The sequence below is a fragment of the Panthera pardus genome, unplaced genomic scaffold (assembly GCF_024362965.1).
Source record: "Panthera pardus isolate Hobbes unplaced genomic scaffold, ASM2436296v1 HiC_scaffold_2, whole genome shotgun sequence".
Lineage (NCBI taxonomy): Eukaryota > Metazoa > Chordata > Mammalia > Carnivora > Felidae > Panthera > Panthera pardus.
This window is the reverse complement of record NW_026526765.1, coordinates 92,815,579-92,831,496: the sequence shown is the minus strand read 5'-3', so window position 1 is coordinate 92,831,496 and position 15,918 is coordinate 92,815,579. Positions and strand designations below refer to the sequence as shown.

The 15,918-nt window shown below is 38.5% G+C and overlaps 1 pseudogene; it reads right to left on the bottom strand.

Moving 5' to 3' along the window:
- Positions 1-5,770: 5,770 nt before the first annotated feature.
- On the bottom strand, positions 5,771-6,399 carry LOC109275081 (GTP-binding nuclear protein Ran-like; annotated as a pseudogene).
- Positions 6,400-15,918: the final 9,519 nt, after the last annotated feature.

Below are 15,918 nucleotides of genomic sequence, written 5' to 3'. Positions count from 1 at the left end.
GTTAGCATTAATAGTTTTTTCCATACTTTATATTAGATCATGCTGCTTCAAATGGTTTTAGACCTGGTTTATGAATCATGCTTGATAGCAAGGTTTAGATTATTAGGTTAAGTAAAAAAGAATTTGAAAATGGTTCAATGGTGGCAAAAATAAGATGTTTATGCAGGAATGTAAATTATGTAGGATCATAAGGTTGTAAAGAGTTGGCAGCAGCTGTGTGGAGAGAAAGTTTGATTGCATATCAGTTGGGTTCATTGAATGGATTTCTACCTCAAGAGTGGAATTTGCCTAATCCTGTTCAAATCACTATTCATCTCTGACAAAATAAAACATTTACTAAAGAAAGGTTAAAAGTTTTTTTTTCTACTTAATCTTTCTGCCTTTGAATTTAGACAAGTATTTGATTGTCAAAACACTAAGCTTGGTACAGCTAGGTATTCTGGCCGTAGGGGAGCAGGAAGTTAGTAAGAAGCCTTACCTCTGAGATTGTGCTCCTCCCCTCCCAATTCTGAAGGAATTTAAGGTAAAAAGAAATCTCCACCTGGTATTGAATAATATTTCTTTGTGGCTTTATCCTTTTAGATTCAGGCTGACTATAGGGCCTAATTTACCTAGGGAAATTTTACATACCCACAGCTTTTTATGCCTGATTAGCCCTGTTTTACATCTCTTGAAAAAATTCCCTAGTTGCCACAGCTTATTGGATCAGCAGTGGACATGTGACCCCAAAACATCGAATTTCTGACAGTAACTTATGACCTTGTCTGATCCTAAAAGTGAGCTAGACCAATCATATTTCCTTTTGAGGATTTAATCTAGGAAATCTATAGTGAATGTTGAAGTTAATAAACTGCATAGAGGAATGGGCCATGAGACAGTCAAGATCTTAAGACAGACTCAGAACTATAAGGCATGATGCCAAATTAGCACCATGAATAAGAAAATCATCTATGAGTATACAGAAAGTAAATTTTAGAACAGATTTATTCAGGATAGAGGAAAAGAATTGGATTCCTCTCCTTTCACTAAAATTATTGTAAGGACTCCAACAGAAGGTAATATTGTTTAATGGTTAAGTATGTCAGGCTATGGAATCAGGCAGCCTAGGTTCAAATCACACTGTTACTATTCAAGAGTTGAGTATGCAAATTACAAAACTCTCTGTGCTGTAGTTTTCTTCTACCTCAGAACTTGGAGAGAATAAAACTGAAAGGAATTCTTTTAAAAATAATTGTCCTCTTTGTGGGCCGGTCTCTGGATATGCTCACCTTCTTTTGTTCTAAGCCCTCAACATTGTCTGGGGCCTGCTGTTTCCCCCTATTACTTTTCCAGTTCCTAGGTATGTTAAAAAACAAAAACTAAACAAAGGGCCCCCACCCATTATAAGTTACTAGCTGAGGATATTACACCCTTCTGGGAGGCTTTGGGGCAAGATGTCACTTTTTGGTATACTAACTGCTCAAAAATTCCCAGGTCCCTATGCAATACAGCTCCACTTTTTCCAGCCTTACCTCTTTTTTCCTAGAGAGGCAGTCCAGTCCTGAGAGATTTGTTGATTTCAAACATGTCTCTCTCACAAAAGTTTCACAGTTCTGCTCACTATGTATCCCTTACCAGAATCCTCCATATGTCCTTCCTGTTGGCCTCTCCTGAACCATTTCCTCCCACAAGGTCTTCCATGAACCCTTCCCCGATCATCCTGCCCCTAACAAAGACTCCTTGGTCATGGGCTTCTGTCTCCATCTTTGTAGAGTCCAGTTTTAACAAAAATCTTGCTAGGGGCGCCTGGGTGGCTCAGACAGTTGAGCATCCGACTTCAGCTCAGGTCATGATCTCACAGTCTGTGAGTTTGAGCGCCGCGTCAGGCTCTGTGCCGACAGCTCAGAGCCTGGAGCCTGCTTTGGATTCTGTGTCTCCCTCTCTCTCTGCCCCTCCCCCACTCATGCTCTGTCTCTCTCTCTCTGTCAAAAATAAATAAACATTAAAAAAAAAATTAAAGAAAGGTTCTTGCTAAGTCAGTCTAGCCAAAATCCCTTACCACAGTTTCTGATCCCCCTCCACATCTGAACAATTTCCTCATCCCCCACCATCCCCTAGGTATTATCTGATCACCTTGGCCTGCCTTCAGCAAGAATTCTCAGGTCAGTTTAGCAAAAAAAAAAAAAAGAAAAGAAAAAAAGAAGAAAAAGAAAAGAAAAATAAATTATCCCACCCTCTTAGTAATTTCCCCTCTAGCGACTCTCTCATCCTGCTCCTTGGCTATAAATCCCCACTTTTCCTTTTTGTATTTCGAATTAAGCCTGGTGTCTCTCTCTCTCTCTCTCTCTCTCTCTCTTTCTCTCTTTCTCTCTTTCTCTCTTTCTCTCTTTCTCTCTTTCTCTCTTTCTGTCTCTCCCCTACTGTAAAACCCCATTGCGGTAATCCCTATGGCTATAATAGTCTTGAATAAAGTCTGCCTTATAATTTTAACAGGTGTCATGAATAACTTTTTCTTTAACACCCACATTGGCCTTGACTTTCTCTAGTCTCACTGTGTATATACTCATTTCAACCATTGTAAGCAATTTGTGGTGTTATTTTTGGTCCTTAGGGTCTGTGCCAAATCGTTCCACATTGTCCAGTATGGTGCCTCGGAACACTAGAAGTGTTAATAAATACCTGTTAGTTTTTCTGGGCATAAACGTAACTGTCAATTTGCCACAAGACTGGGCAGTGTGGTGGCTGAAAACTTCCCCAGAAACCTACCCAGAAGCTTTGTCAGTGACTTGTGGGAGCAGGGGAAGATCACCTTGTTGTAGGTTGAGTTGTCTGGAAAGCAGATTCTAGGATGGAAATGAATATGCAGGAGGGTTGTCAGGCAGTCCTCTTGGGATCAATGACTAGAGAATGGGAGGGAAGGAAGTAAGATTGAGCAAAGAGAGGAATGGGGCTGGAGAGAAGTTACAAGGCCTGGGCAAGACCCCATGGGGGACACTAATGCCAGGATAATTCTTCAGACACTTCCCAAATGGGAGCAAGAGATTGAGATCTTTATACTCACTCTCACTTCATTAGTTGTGGGCTTTTTAGATGTGGGCTGCCCTTAGAAGGGGCCACTCTCTTTAGCTGAAGCTAAGAGAGTGCTGTCAGAGAGGGCTGACAAATGAGCTCTGGTTGCTGACAGCATGCCCAACAGGTGGGGTAATGTCTTTTAGTCCTGAAAGGTGATTTGGGAAGCATAGCATAGGGTCCCAAACAGACCTCTGCAAAGACATGAGGATATAGAGGCTAGAAAGATCTCATCTACGCTGGATCAGAAAGATCTCATCTATGCCTTGTCTGTGTCAGCTACTGGCTTTAGAACCTTCAGTAGGTTCTCTCTTGCCCATGTAGTAAAGTACAAACTCTTCTGCTGGCATCCGAGACCCACATGGACCTTTCTTTTGTTCTTCACAACCTCCAGTATCCAGAATTACTCACCTTTGGCATATGTTTTTACCTCTGTATTGAATACCGTTTGACAATCCAAGCTATGTCCATCCTAGAAGTCAAATGTTCTTCTCATCTTGTCCTTCGCTGACCCCTCACCCCAGCCTTGTCTACCAGTTCTTTCTGCGGTACACATAGATTGTTCATCTGCTCCGTTCATTTGGGCCCTTGAATATAACCTACTCTGTGCAACCGTGTATCTGGGAGATGTATGTACCTTGCTCTGCCTGTGAGATCTTAAGCTCCCTGAGGGTGGAAATTGTGCTTATAAACCCAACATAGGGCCTGGTGCATCATGGCCATCCAAAATATATTGACTTCTCAAACTCTGATGCACTTAGGTCAACTGTGCCGGAAAAAAAAACCCCTTTGCTTAAAAATGCCCATGAATGGGCCCCACTTAGCTCTCCTTATATATGGGTGCTCCTTCTTCAATAAGAATTTATAATGCACAGCTCAGTAGACAGAAGAAAAAAGAAAAAAAACAAAGGATGAGGCCTTTGCTCAGATGTTCTCATTTACAGTATACTTCAGGACAGGAAATAAAGACTTCCTGCCAATTCAAATGACATTATTTTTGTGGAAACTTATTCACAGGCATGTAAAAAGACATGTGTACAAAATAAGTTAATCACATATAGCATACTTTGATTAAAATTGAGTTCAAGTAAATCAGAAATTTTTGAAGAGTCAACAAAATTTCAAAATTCACAGTCATTTCCTGAAAGTACCGTCTGGCAAAATTGGCTTATCACCTCACTTTTAATGCACATATGCGATTTCCTGCTTACAGCATTTCCCAAAGGGATGAGAAAAAAAATTTTACAACTAGGGAAGTTTTATAAGAGGGATTATCTATAGTTCCTGAATAAGAAGACTTCTCCCTCTCCAGGCACACCTGCAGCTCCTAATAACCGACTTACGCAATTTTCCTCTCTACTTGAATCAAAATTGGCAATAAATGTTGTATATGTCTCACAGAGTGAATGTTTAAGCCTTGTATTTACTGGTTCATGAAACTGGTTCCCTCTAGTTTACCAGCATGGAGGGGAGGGTTTGCAGGGAGCAATTAGGGATAAGATAGCCAAAGAAATACAAAGTCAGTTGAAAAAAGAAATCTGTGTGTCTGGCCCTCTCTATGAATTATGACTATTCAAGGGGGAAAAAAATCTGAACCTTTGCCAAAAGGCTGGCGTGTAAAGGGACAGCTGGAGTTTTCTGTTAAGGGTTACAATGCATTACTTGTTCCATAAGGGAAATAGGGGATCACTTACCACAGCAGCTCACACATTGCATGAGACACTGGCACATCTCTACCTCATGAAGCATTTTCTTCAAAGGAAAAGAACTAGATATTTCAGGAAGGTCATTGAAGATCTTTGGGTACAGACATGCTGACCTTCCTGGTTGAGATTTGTAGCCTTTGTGGTGTGTGGATTGTGTCTCTATAGATGCCTTCATTGTGCTATAACTTTTATACAGGATGTATTGTTTAAACTGCCAACCCTAATTCGAATTCCCTAAGAGGCTCAGGAAATTCTAACTAAATAATATAAAACCCCATTGTGTTTTTCTTTGGTTGAGATGCAAATAACATTTTGAACAAGAACGTCAACAAATGCATAAATGTGGCGAAAGTTGGAACTTGCACTGGAACTCTAAAATTTGAATGTTTTAAACATTTAAATACAAATGAAAAATAATGAAAAAAGAATGATAACCACATTTAAAACTCTTAGGAATCAGGGACTGCCACCACTGTCCTTGAATCTGTGCTCATAGTAGGTCTTTTTGTTTGCTTATCAGCCCTGAGAACAACGCTAGCCAGTATGGATTAAATTCAGAACAACCCTCTCCACCAGAGTCAAGGCAGACACATGAAAAGAGTCACATCTTTTCCTAATGCTAGATTTGTTTGTTTGTTTGTGTATGTATTTATTTTTAAGATATTTGAAATACACCTTTCTTCTGATTCTAAATGAAAAGGAATGGGAAGGACAGTGACAAACGGGATTTCACCACTGGATGTTGTGATACTACTATAACAGTCTTTTATTTGAAACTCAGGAAGGAAACAGCTTTGTACCAAAACAGCTAAATATGCAGGTCCATAAAATGAAGGTACTTTTGAAACTGCCACGTTCGCTCTGAAGCCCATTTATCTCCTTCAGCGTCCCAAAGATGAAGCACATGTTCCACTTAGCTATGTAGCTAAAGTGGCACTGTGCCCCTGACATCACAGGACAGTTCAATGTAAAACCAGACTTCTGATGCTGGGCTCCAGCTGCACTTTCTCACTTTCTCACAGGTTGTCATCCTTGCCCGGGAGAGCAGTTGTCTGAACAACCTCTAGATCATGCGCATACTGTGCTGCCAAAACTGGGTCCATGACAGCCTCTGGCTGGGTGAGAACAAACACCAAGTTAGGGTCTCCAATTAGTCTTCTAGCAAGCCACAGGAAGGGCTGTTCAAAGTTGTAGTTACTTTTGGCAGAAATGTCATAGTACTAAAGGTTCTTCTTTCAGTGAAAGATAATAAATTTTGCTTTAACTTTCCTGTTCATAATGCCCACTCTGTTGCACAGAGCACAATGGGGATTGTACATACTCGTACCAGATCTCTCTGCCAGTTGGTCACGTTCTTGTAGGTAACCCTTGGTGTTGTCAAACATTATAATGGCACACTCGGCTTGTATGTCATAGCCATCTCTCAGCCCACCATATTACTCTTGACTAGCTGTATGCCATACTTTGAACTTAGTAGGTCCTCTGTTGGTAAGGAACACAAGGGGATGGACCTCAACACCCAAGGTGGCTACACTCTTCTCAAACTCACCAGTCAGATGATGTTTCACGAATGTAGTTTCCCAGTACCACCATCACCAACTAATACAAGTTTGAAGAGAACTTGGGGTTCTCCTTGGGCAGCCATCATGCTATTCCTTCTAGAAGTGTTTCTGGCCTGTCTGACTGAGGCTCCCTAGATTTAAACAAACAAACAAACAAACAAACAAAAAACTTTTTAAAGGCTGATTGGGCTATCACATTCAGCGATCTGTGATCTGTTTATTATATGCAATTGGAGTCAATTTCCTACATTTCTAACATTAGTGGCAAAGTCTGACTCCAACTTGCTGTTTGAGCACATCAAAGCATATTAAATTATCTCATAATTAATTTTCCTTAGAAAATTGTATGTTTAGTTGCTTATAACGCCTATGGAGAAGAAAAATAGGAATTGGTACCTTTAAACCAACTTTGAAATATTGGGGTGTCTGAAGCAAAGGGGGTCAGGTTGTAGGATTTATAGTAACAGCCTTCTGGAAGGCAGGTAGCTAGAGATTCTACTTGGTTTTCTGAAGGGTGAGGCATATACCAGTGCTTGAGTCTTCTTGGGCCATGGCCTCAGCAATAAAGCTGTACTAATGGCTCAGATGTTGTTCAAAATCAAGGGCAACTCTGAACCATAGTAGTGGAGAACAGGCCACTCACTTGCTGTTAGAAATTTCCTCACATATATTTTAGTCCTCTAGCGTTTGTGCTAAGATTTCAACAGAAAGAATGTGGATAGTCTTTTCTAAAAGAGTTTTAGTTGCCTGAAGGATTTCTTATCATTTAAAATGTCTATTGGCAGATATACTGAATAAAAAGAATTTCTTCTCACCAGTATTTTACAAAATTGTTGAATGCTCATATTAAATGATAAAAGACCTGAAAGAAAACAAGAGGAGCCCACATTGTATTTTATGCTCTGTTTGCTCAGATCACATATTAGTGTTCCAGAAAGTGGCTCATTACCATTTCTATTGAAGAAGTTTCTTTCCACTTCATTCACTAAATTTGCTTTCTTTATTATCCTACTGACTACAGAAGTCTGTTCAGCACTTTTGTCATTGACCTTTTATTTTTGTTCATATCTTACTCTATAATATCACATGGGAGCTTACTTGTCTTTAGAATGGTTAATATTGGGGCGCCTGGGTGGCGCAGTCGGTTAAGCGTCCGACTTCAGCCAGGTCACGATCTCACGGTCCGTGAGTTCGAGCCCCGCATCAGGCTCTGGGCTGATGGCTCAGAGCCTGGAGCCTGTTTCCAATTCTGTGTCTCCCTCTCTCTCTGTCCCTCCCCCGTTCATGCTCTGTCTCTCTCTGTCCCAAAAATAAAATAAACGTTGAAAAAAAAAAAATTAAAAAAAAAAAAAATAGAATGGTTAATATTTATATTTTTATTGAAGTGTAATTAACATATGGTGTTGTATTAATTTCAGGTGTCCAACATAAATGATTCACCAATTCTACATGTTATTCAGTGCTCATCATGGTAGGTGTACCTTTAATCCCCTTTATTTATTTTATCTGTCTCCCTACCCACATCCTTTCTGGCAGCCACCAGTTTCTTTTCTGTATTTAAGAGTCTGGCTTTTTGTCTCTTTTTTTCTTTGTTTTTCATTTGTTTCTTAAGTCTTACATATGAGTAAAATCATATGGTATTTGTCTTTCTCTGTCCGACTTATTTCACTTAGCATCATACCTTCTAGGTCTATCCATGTCATTGCAAATGACAAGATCTTATTATTTTTTATGGCTGAATAATATTCCATTGTATGTATATACCACTCTTCTTTATTCATTCATCTATGGATGGAGACTTGGATTGCTTTTATACCTTGACTATTGTAAATAATGCTGCAGTAAACACAGGGGTGCATATATTTTATTGAATTCGTGTTTTTGTATTCTTTGGGTAGATACCAGTAGTAAAATTCCTGGATCATATGGTATTCTATTGTTAATTTTTTGTAGGACCTTCGTACTGCTTTCCACAGTGGCTGCACCAGTTTGCATTCCCAACAGTGCACAAGGGTTCCTATTTCTCAAAATCCTTACCAACCCTTGTAATGTCTTATCTTTTTGATTCTAGCCATTCTAACAGGTGTAAGGTGATAGCTCATTGTGGTTTTGATTTGCAGTTCTGTGATGATTAGTGATGTTGAGCATCTTTTCATGTATCTGTTGGCCATTGTTTGTCTTTGGAAAAATGTCTGTTCAGATCTTCTGCCCATTTTGAATTGGATTATTTGTGTGTGTGTGTGTGTGTGTGTGTGTGTGTGTGTGTGTGTGTGTTGAGTTGTATAAGTTCTTTATATATTTTGGGTATTAACACCTTATAAGATATATCATCTGTAAATAAATTCTCCCATTCAGTCAGTTGCCTTATTGTTCTGTTGATGGTTTCCTTCACTATGTAAAAGGTTTTAATTTTGGTGTAGTCCCAATAGTTATTTTTGCTTTTGTTTCCTTTGCCTGAGGAGACATTTCTAGAAAAATGTTTCCATGAGTAATCTATTTAATATCATAGAAAAAGAAAAAAAAAAGCCCTTAATAGTTGTGTGAAAAATTATAGTTTACAATCGCAGTTCTTTTTTTAATCACCCTAATTTTTAAAAATTGTGGTAAAATACACATAACATAAAATTTATCATCTTAACCATTTTTAAGTATATATAGTTCAGTATTGAGATAAGTATATCTCACATGGGTCTGCAACCAATCTCCAGAACTTTTTCATCTGACAAAACTGAAACTCTATACTCATTAAACAGCTCCCCATTTCCCCATCTCCTTAGTCCCTGGCAGCCACTATTCTACTCTCTTTTTCTATGAATTTGACTTTCCTAGATACTCCATGGAAGCGGAATCCTACAGTATTTGTCTTTTATGTGACTGGATTATTTCACGCAGCATGATCTCAAAGTTCATCCATATTGTAACGTGTCAGAATCTCCTTCCTTTTTAAGGCTAAGTGATATTCCATTGTATGTACGTGTCACATTTTGTTTATCCATCCATCTGTTGATGGACACTTGAATTGCTTCCACTTTTGGCTATTGTGAATCATGCTTTTATGAACATGATTGTGCAAATATCTGTTTGAGTCCTTACTTTCAATTCTTTTGGACGTTTATCCAGAAGTGGGATTGCTGGATTATCTGGTGACTTTATTTTTACCTTTTTTGAGAAAACACTGTACTGTTTTTCATAGCAGCTGCACAATTTTACATTCCTAACAGTGTATAAAAGTTCCAATTTTTCATATCCTTATCCACGCAGTTCCCATTTTGTTTTATTTCCCTGATAGTAGCTATCCTGATGGGGTAGAGATGATATTTCATTGTGGTTTTCATTTGCATTTCCCTAGTGGTTAATAATGTCATGATAAACTTTTGTCACCTTTTTCAGAAGAGCATCTAGTTGGATAATGCCTCTATGGTTCTTCCTGTGAATATTTTACTATCTATGGTAAGGCAAATTAGACTTATTACACTCAAGGGAATATATCTTTTCTCTCTCTTTTTTGTTACTTTAATATTAATAATTGCTTTTACTTTCTTATGGGGAGGTGAGAAAATTTAGAAATAAAACAGAAGGAAGAAATAGAAACAAAAGAAATGATGGATAATAAGGAGAAATAAGAGAGAATGATTAGAAGGGTGAATAGGGAAGTTAAGAAAAAGTGAGAATAAAGCAGAACATTTTGTCTGACCTCTGCTAATTTCTTGCAGCCTTGGGATCTATACCGTAATTACTATTCAAATGACACATCAGGGTGGTAAAATGAGAAGAGTTGATTAGCTAGGAATTCAAGATGAAGGGAGCCTTTGAAAGAATTTAATCTAGCTTAGTTCCACAACTTGCAGAGAAAGAAACCACACTGTGAAATGATTTCCCCAAAGTTCTTCCTGGTAGTTGATAGGAGAACTGGAATTACAACTAATGACCAAGTCAGTATTATTAAGTGACAAGTAGGGGGTAATCAAAGTTCTGATATTAAGCCCACTCAAAATTTAATGAGTCCCCATCCATTATACATTCTCAGTCATGTCATTGCAGTGTATTTGAATCATGCACTTGGTACTATGCAACACAACAGACTTGGCTCATAGGCCCTGGAAAAGGAGCTGAGAAACTTTTGGCCCTGCTTACTTTTCTGAGCTTAAGTTTCCCCATTTATAAAATATGAGTGTTGGACAGATGACTTCAAAAGTCTTTTTCAGGTATGAAAATAAATTTCTAGGAATATATCCTCATTCAAGCTCATATATGGCTCCCCACATGCTTAGTTCTGAAGCACTTTTCCCAGAGCAATATTTGCCTAGTAGATCTCATCAGCACACAGCCTTGCATGTCAACACAGCAACCTGGTCAGCCAGTCATGTTTGAATAAGCTTTCTGCTTTGCTCAGTTTGAAGCAGTCATAGCCACACTCCTTCTCTGCATCCACACCACCCAAGTATGCCTTCCTAATTGGCCAAAGTCATCAAGTGGCTCAGGAGGGGAAGTTTTTTTGTTTTGCTCTTTAAATTCTCAACAGAGAACAAAGCAAAATGTATTAGAAGGCCATATATCCTGCAGCTCCTGTGCTCTATACACATCATCCTAGAGAGAATAGGCTTCTTTTCTCCACCCCTAAAAGTCTCAAAAGCAAACCTTAAATTTGTATAGTATGAAGTTAACCCCATTTCACTGTGGAAAGGGCCTAAAAAGTAGACTAAATTTCTTAAAGAACAAAAGAATGAAAACATATGTAAGACTTGTGTAAACAGTAGAAAATGATCTACAGACGGATAGATGGATTGCCGTAAGAACTGATGTACTTGTAACTAAGTAGGATGAACATACATCCTGTTTTTTCTGAGGCAGTCCTGATTACTTCTTTTATCTCAGTGTAATTATTAATACCACGTCTTTCGTTCCAAAAGCATCCCAGTTGGGAAACTAAATAGCAGGGTTATCCCTCAAATAAACCACACTAAATGAAAGGAAGTGTTCCCTATCCCAGGAGTGGAGGGGACAGCTCTCTTCAAGGCTTCCTTTCAAGATCTTCACCTTGAATTCCAAATTCAAGAATATTGGCCACATCAATGTCCATTATAGTAAAGTTTATTGTCCCACCTCAGTTGCCTGTCAACCTAACCATAAGAAACCTCTCTTCATTTAAAAAATTTTCTGGTTTATCAAGAAAACCTAAGAGTGAGAGAGGATGAGGAGAGAGGAAAACAACTGAGTTGAAGTCAGGAGAAAATCTTTGAGGAATACAAGATCATACCCACACCTGGATTCCCGTCCTCTAGGCTCCCACAGTCCCAAAAGCATTGTCACTGTTGTAATCACTCCTTTACATGACTATTCCCCTCATCTGTTAATGTTCAATTGTTAATGGTTCAAAAGATCAAAAAGATCTTCCCTGAGAATATAAATGGAAGTTGGGGCACCGGGATGGCTTAGTCAAGTTAAGTGACCTACTCTTGATTTCACCTCTGGTCATGCATGATCTCATGCTTCATGAGATCGAGCCCCAAGTCTGGCTGTGTGCTGACAGTGCAGAGCCTGCCTGGGATTCTCTCTCTCCGCCCTTTCCCCACGTGCTCACATAATCACACATACTTTCTCTCTCTCAAAATAAATAAACATTTTTTTAAAGGAATGTAAATGGAATAATCTTGAATCCCACTCCTTGAAATGTAATTACTTACTAGAACTTATAACAGTTTTTCAAAAATCAAATAAAATGTGCAGAGTCAGTCTGAAGCATTCATTGTCCCTTTTAACAAGAGGGACTAGAAAGATTTGATGCTTAATTCCTATTAAGAAATCATAGTATTATACAAATTCTTTTCAGTTATAACAATATCAGTAAAATAGATGTTTTCTTTGCCTTTTAGGCCAAAATATCCCTCTTACTTTTCACTTCTATTCTGGGTTTAGTCTTGCTTGAAATGAAATAAAAATCATGTGCAGTTTTCTCATACATCAGGTTTTTTCATATGTGAGGACATTTGCTTCCTTACTTCAGAGCAATGATCCTATTATTATCCATTAGGAAATAATATCTTGGAGAGTGAGCGTTCACCAGTATATACATTGTGTTTATTTGGATTCTATCCCTTTGAGAAAATGGCAAATCCTTTCAGTATGCCAGTAAAGGAAGGGGTTTGCTTATACACAAAAGCAAAACAACTTTGTTTTTAACAAATAATGGTTTAATCTGGTTCAAACAAGGATTTCTGTGCAATCCATTGGTTTATTTTACCACACAATAAATCTGATTCAGTTGTTTAATTGACAGGAAACTAGTTTGAATGGATTTATATTTTATTATTATTTTAAAGAAAAGAGCTCAGCCTCTAGGAATACTATCTTAAAAATCAGAGCTTAATTTCTTTTCAGAATTACAATTGCTCACTTCTCTCTCATGCCTTATTCTTTCTAAAAAGTTTTCTAAATTGTTAACCATTTCACAGCTATTACACAATATCATGAAATAATGTGTCAATCTCAAAATAGAACAGTGAAGAGATATTTATAAATAATACTAACAATGAAATAACCTCAGGGGCACCTTGGTGGCTCAGTCAGTTAAGCATCTGACTTCAGCACACATCATGATCTCACAGTTCATGAGTTCAAGCCTCACATCAGGCTCTGTGCTGACAGCTCAGAGCCTAGAGCCTGCTTCACATTCTATGTCTCCCTCTCTCAGCCCCTCTCCCACTTGCACTCTCTAAATAAACAAACAAACATTTTTTTAAAAAAATTAAAAAGAAATGAAATAACCTCCACTTCTGCATTCTCTTGCAGACCTACCCCCTCTTGTATGCCTTTAGCCACAGCCAGTCCAAAGTAGTGCCATAAGCCTGGAAGTGTGCAAGCAGCCCCTACATGGGCCAGACACATGCCAAAGTGACTCCTGCCTTGGGGAGAGAGGAGGATAAGCACACACACCAGTCCAGCTGTGGCCCCAGCAGTGGGCTGAGGGCAGACATCAATTCTGACTGCAGGCATCATCCACTGATGAAAGCTTCTCAGGGGAAAACACAGGGAAAGCACCCTGCAGATCAGTGTCACTGCAGCTCTGGCAAGAGCCTAGTCTGACTCAACTCAATACCAACATGGCCGCAGACTGGTTCTCTAACACCACAGGGAATAAAACCTGCCCACAACAGGCAAAGAGAGCCATTGCAGGTGATGGGTCTGAAGGCAAAGGCAACAACAGGGTGCACACAACACACATAGGAGACATCCCTGAAGTGCCAGGTTCTGGTGAACAGAGGACATAGCACTGCAGGGCACTACAGGACCTCTTCTTTGTAAGGCCACTACATAGGAGACTTTCCTAACACATAGAGACAGAAACAGAGTTAGACAAAATGAAGAGACAGAAGGCTATGTCACAAATGAAAGAAAAGGACAAAAATCACAAGAGAGCTAAATGAAATGGAGATGAGTAATATGCTTGATAGAGAATTTAAAGTAATGGTCATAAAGATACTCACTGGGCTGGAGAAAAGAGTGGGGTACCTCAGCGTGACCCTCAACAAAGATATAGATTACATAAAAAAGAACAATTCAGATATTAAGAACTCAAAAAACTAAAATTAAAAATACACTCAAGGAAAAGAAAAAACAGTAGGGGGAGTGGAAATGGAAAGTGGAAGAACAGATCGGTGACCTGGAGGGCAGAGTTCAACAATCAAGCTGAACGGAAAAGAGAAAAAATAATAATAAAATAGGAAAATAGCCTTAGGGAACTTAGCAACACCATGAAGCATAATAACATTTGCATCATAGGGATCCCAGAAGGAAAAGACAGAGAAAAGAGAGCAGAAAATTTATTTGAAGAAATAGTAGTTGAAAACTTCCTGTATATGGGAAAGAAAACAGAAATCCACAACCAGGAGTCACAGAGAGCCCCCAACAAAATCAATGAAAAGAGGTCCACACCAAGACACAGTAATTAAAATGGCAAAAAAGCAATGATAGAGAATTTTTAAGGCAGCAAGAGAAAAGAAAACAGTTACATACAAGAGAAACCCAATAAGGCTATCAGCTGATTGTTCAGCAGAACCTTTGTAGGACAGAAGGGAATGGAATGATATATTCAAAGTGCTGGGGGGAAAAAAGCAACTGCAACCAAGATCACTCTAACCAGAAAAGGTTTCATTCAGAATACAAGACATAAAGAGTTTTCCAGACAAACAAAATTAAAGGAATGCATCACCATTAAACCAGCCTTATAAGAAATGTTAAAGGGGACTCTCTAAGTAGAAGGAAAGACCATAAGCAGGAGTGACAAAAGTAGGAAGCAAAAAGTAGTAAAATTAAGTACATCTATAAAAATCAGTCAAGGGCTACACAAATAAAAGGATGTAAATATGACGTCACATACCTAAAATGAGGGAGGAGGGGAGAGGAGTAAAAATTTAGTGCTCATAGAATGTGTTCAAACTTAAGAAACCATCAACTCAATATAGACTGTTTTAGGCGTAAGACATTACATATAAACCTAATAGTAACCACAAATCAAAAGCCAGTAATATGCAAAAGAAGAAAGAGAGAGGAATCCAAATATATCACTAAAGAAGGCCAGCAAACAATGAGATAAGAGAGCAAGAAAAGAACAGAGAAGAACTCAAAACAACCACAAAACAAGTAAGAAATGGCCATAAGTACATATTTATCAACAATTACTTTGAATGTAAATGGACTAAATGCTCTAATCAAAAGCTATAGGGTGACAGAATGGATAAAAAAAGGAAGATTCCTCTATATGCTGCCTACAAGAGACTCATTTCACACCTAAACACACATGCAGATTTATAGGGAAGGGATGGAAAAGCATTTATCATGTAAATGGAAATTAAAAGAAAGCCAAGGAAGCAATAATTATATCAGACAAAATACACTTCATTATTATTTTTTAATGTTTATCTATTTTGAGAGAGAGAGACAGAGCCTAAGCAGGGGAGGGGCAGAGAGAGAGACACACACACACAGATTCGAAGCAGGCTCCAGGCTCTGAGCTGTCAGCACAGTGCCCAATGCAGGGCTCGAATTCATGAATGGTGAGACCATGACCTGAGCTGAAGTTGGATGCTTAACTGACTGAGCCACCCAGGTGCCCCAGGACAAAATACACTTTAAAACAAAGACTGTAATAAGACACAAAGAAGGACACTACATAATTATGAAGGGAACAAACAAGACAGAATAATATTTATGCATCCAACATGAAGTACCCAAATACTTAGAACAACTAATAACAGAAATAAAGGAAGTAATTGATAGTAATACAATAAATGTAACCTTAACACCCACTTACATCAATAGATAGATCACCCAAACAGAAAACAAACAAGGAAACAGTGGCTTTGAATGACACATTGAACCAGATGGCTCTAACAGATATATTCAGAACATTCCATCCTAAAACAGCAGAATACACATTCTGTTTAAGTGTACATGGAACATTCTCCAGAATAGATCACATGTTAGACCACAAAAAAAAATGTCTCAACAAATACAATAAGATTGAAGTCATACCATCCATCTTCTGAAACCACACATTATGAAACTAGAAACCAACCACAAGAAAAAATCTGGAAAGAACACAA